This window comes from Elephantulus edwardii, unplaced genomic scaffold (assembly GCF_000299155.1).
Source record: "Elephantulus edwardii isolate Elephantulus edwardi_28Jun2011 unplaced genomic scaffold, EleEdw1.0 scaffold00009, whole genome shotgun sequence".
Lineage (NCBI taxonomy): Eukaryota > Metazoa > Chordata > Mammalia > Macroscelidea > Macroscelididae > Elephantulus > Elephantulus edwardii.
Genome location: NW_006399759.1, coordinates 4871067 through 4875456, shown reverse-complemented (window position 1 = coordinate 4875456; position 4390 = coordinate 4871067). Strand labels below are relative to the sequence as shown.

Below are 4390 nucleotides of genomic sequence, written 5' to 3'. Positions count from 1 at the left end.
GTGAAATACAATGTATATGAATTTTGTGAGCAAAAAAAAAAAAAAAAAGAAAGAAAGAAAAACCCCACAACTGAACATAGAAACTTCATATGGCCCAGCTATTTCACTGCTAGGAAGATACCTCGAGGAAAATAGAACTGAGACACAAACAGAAATTTGTACACCTATGTTCATAGCAAGAAAATTAAAACAGCCCAAATGCCCATCAACAAATGAATGGGTTAAGAAATTATGGTGCATTCACACAATGGGATACTATGCAGCACTGAGGAACAACAATCTCATGAAATTCTGTACAACTTGGGAGAGTCTAGAGAGCATGATGCTGAGTGAACTGACTCTCATAAGGACAAATACTGCATTAGAGCATTATTGTAAAAATAGAAGGTTAACTGGTAAGATGTGTATAAAAGTCTACAAAGGAAAACAGAGGGAGGTTCAGAGCAGAGTGTGGGGAGGTGCTGGGAAATCATTAGGATAGCAAAGTTTGGTGCACAGAGGGGGGAGGGTGAAGAGATGAGGAAATATACAATGGGGTTCTGAAAAGACAGCGTAATAGTATGCATAGATCAATGTTGATTCATTTTATAAAACACAGTGTATATGAATGATTGTATGAAACAGAATCAAGGAATGTGTGAAACACAGTGTACATGAATGAAACAATGTATATGAATTTTGTATGCAAACCAATATAAAATTTAAAAAGAATTTAGGAAAGCTATGCTTCAGGGTTTTATCCTTTCTCCATATCTGTTCAGTCTACACTCTGAGCAAATCACTTGAGAATGTGGACTTTATGAAGAAGAATGTGGGATAGGTTTCAGAGGAAGATGCATCAACAGTTTGCATTATGCAGGATACATAGCCTTGTTTGATGAAAGTCAAGATGATTTGAAGACTTGCTGCAGAAGGGTAAAGCCTTCAGTATTTTTGCATCCTAACATCAAGAAGACACACATCTTCACCACTAAACTATAAGAAACATCATGATAGATGGAGAAAAGATTGAAATTGGCAGTGATTTCATCTTACTTTGTTCTGTAATCATCACTCTTTCTGCAAGCTGTCAGGGGATCAGGAGATGTATTGCATTGGCCAAGTCTACTGTCAGGGACTTCTCCAAATTACTGAAGAGTAATTAATGATGTCAGTTTGAAGACTAAATTGCATCTGATTCAGGCCATAATGTTTTCAGTCATTTGTTGTACATCTGAAAGCTGGACGATGAATAAGGATGACAGAAGAATTGATACCTTTGAGCTGTAATGTTGGAGAAGAATACAGAATAGCCCATGGACTCCCAAAAGAACAGACATGTCTTAGAGAGGGTACAGCCAAAATTCCCCTTGGAGACAAGGAAGACAAAGCTTTGTTTCACGTACTTTGGACATGTTGCTAGGAGAGGCTATTCCTTGAAAGAGGACATCATGCTTGGAAAGAGAGAGGGCCAGCAAAAGAGAGGAATACTTTTAACATGATGGAATGACACAGTGACTGTAGCAATGGGCTCAAGTGTGTCAGAGATGACACATTCTTGAGTCATCTGAAGAGGATGGCACAGGATAGGACAGGGTTCAGATCTGTTTTTCATTGAGTTGCTATGAGTCGCACTGGACTGGACAACACTTAACAACATGCCTGTAGTTATAATCCTATCAATAAATGGTTGTCTTTGCTATGTTAATGAGACAAGATTAATGCTTGTTTTGGTTTGAGTTAATCTCTTTTGAGAAATAAAGGAATTAAACAGGCAAATGAGAGAAGCAGACAGAGGAGGAAAGTCAAGCCCATGAATATTGCAAAAGAGCAAAAGCTCAGAAGATAAGAGAATTCCCCTCCAGAGCTGATGGGGATGGAGTGTGAGAGGCAGAGACAAAGATTTCCCTCCAGAGAGGAGAACAGAGAGAGACAGAGAGGAAAAGGGGTGTGGAGAGAGACAGGAACAGTCAGGTATAGAGAGAAGGGAGGAGAGAAGGGAGAGGGGAGAGAGGGAAAGAAGAGAGAATGGCACCCTGAAGAGAGAGGTGCGAAGCTGCGCTGCAATCCCAAAGGCAAGTGGTTGCAATTCACTACCTGCTTTGAGGGAGAAAGATGAGCAGTCTCTTCCCATGAAATTTCTTGCCTCTGCAGACACTTTGGAGGGTCAGCTATGGGTCAGTTCTGACTCCAAGGCATAAACAACAAGTCTCTTGAACTGTGAGAAAAGAATTTTGTTGTTGTTAGTTAAAACCATCCACTTGTGTTATAGCAGTACTAGCTAACTAAGATACCTGCATTAACAAAGTTGAAATAAGGTGAAACACTTTGTTAATACAGAAGTAGTGCCTTTTACCTAGTACCTGGCCAAAAGACTCAAGAAAATTATTTGACAGCACATTAAAAGTTTTTCTTCAAGCTTTCCATCAACCAAAGTGTGAACTCCAGTTTCTATAGAAGAATAGTTAAGGAAAAGAATACTTTCTTTTTTGATCTGTCATTTTTGCCATTTCCCTTTGACATGAGTAGCACTCTTAAGAGACCTGAGATCCACCTGTGTAATTTCTATTTGGGATACAATATATGAGAAAGTATCAAATGAGAAGACTAGCTATTAGAAGTCACAGTGTTACTGTATATAGTCATTTTACCTTTAAGAAATGAGTATCTGTATGCTAGATATGACTCATAGATAGGTAAGAATGCGTTCCAAGCAAGCTATCTAACAATTTTTTCCTCTTTTATGCCAATTTAAGAAGCTCTGGTGGAGCAGTACATTTCATACTGCACTGCTAACAAAAACATCACTGGTTCAAATCCACCAGTTACTACTCAGGAGAAAGATGTCAGGGAGGGGGATGAAGCAGTGTGATTTTTTGTGTGTGTGTGTGTGTGTGTGTGTGCGTTCTATGTAAGGTCTCTGTGAATCAGAGGTGACGCAACTGCATCTGAGAACAATAGCAACATATTCAGAATTAAACTATTTCTTCCCGAGGCATGAGCTTCCTCCCAGACACAAAGCTAATAAAGAAAAGATTCAGCCTGTCAGCTGAAGAGACAAATGCGGTCAAACCAAGATCAGTTTTGAAAGTGTCCAATACTCATCTTTAAAATGGCACTATTTAGCAATCAAGTACTTAAACTGAGCATCTATTTTTAACTCAATAATGAAATTCAAAACATGGGCAAAATACGCAACAAGTAGTTGTGGGTGGGTGAGATGTCACAGCAGATGCCCCAAACACAGCAGTGTGTCAGCGTGGTTGAATCACTGTGATATGCTGAAAAAGTTATTAAGGCAAAGCTGCCACCAGTTATATTGAGATTTCTCTGCTTTCTTTTTTGTTATATTTGCCAGGCATCATTCCAGAATGCTGAACACACAACTAGATAGCGTCAAAATTAGAAAATAATTTAAAAAACCCCAACATAGTAGGATATCAAAAAAACAACAAGAACTCATCCTTGTAATCAAATTCACCCAATGCTAACAAACCCTCGGTTGTTGGTAGGCTCTGTCCACCCCGGTATTGTCTCTGTTTGTTATAATGTTGCTTATTAGTTCATTTGTGAAGATTTTGTTTTCTTTATGCTGAAGTCTAATCTGTACTGACAGCTATAATCTCTGATCTTTATCAGTAATTACTTCAAATACTCTTTCAAAAGCAAAGCTGTGTCACCTTCATATTGCACGTTGTTAGTCTTCCTCCCAATCTCGGTGCCTCATTCTTCATATATGTAGCCCAGCTTTGTGGATTATTTGCTCACCATACAAATTGAGTAAGTATGGTGAAAGTATGCAACCCTCACATACACATATATGAGTGTTTAGATATATAGAAATTTTTATTTTTATTTAGGAGACCTCTAGTAGTTTTGCTTTTCTAGAGAACCCAGCCTGATAAGACATCCCTTACTAGTAATGGTTGCTTTCAGATTGATGTTTCTAAGATTTTCTCTTTGTCTGTGACCTTACGCATTTTTTTAAAGATAAAATTTTTATTTTATACTCATTTACTTATAAAGTTAATATACATTGTTTTTCACACTGGATCTTTCCCATTTCTTTTACCTACTCCTCTCTCCACCCATCAACTTGTGTGACCCTATGATTAACCCCCCTCCATCCTCACCTCTCTGCTTGGTCTGCCCTTGGATTGTCATACTCATTCTACTATAATGGTCTGATACAGTGTTTGTCCTTATGGGACTGAGATAGTTCAATTCGCATAATGCTCTCTAGTCCCTCCCAACTTAGGTAGTGATTTACAAAATCACTGCTACTCGAAAAACTATGAGATATCATCTCACCCCAGTCAGAATAACAAAATTTAACAGAACAGCAAGCAACAAATGCTGGTGTTGTTGTTGTTATGTGCCATCGAGTCGTTTCCGACTCATAGCGACCCTA

General features: G+C 38.4%; 1 protein-coding gene and 1 pseudogene across 2 annotated transcripts in view; both read left to right on the top strand.

Moving 5' to 3' along the window:
- BRE (brain and reproductive organ-expressed (TNFRSF1A modulator)) overlaps positions 1–4390 on the top strand; it is a 724026-nt gene that overhangs the window by 35873 nt on the left and 683763 nt on the right. The window lies entirely within an intron of this gene.
- LOC102844129 overlaps positions 1856–4390 on the top strand; it is a 13510-nt pseudogene continuing 10975 nt past the window's right edge.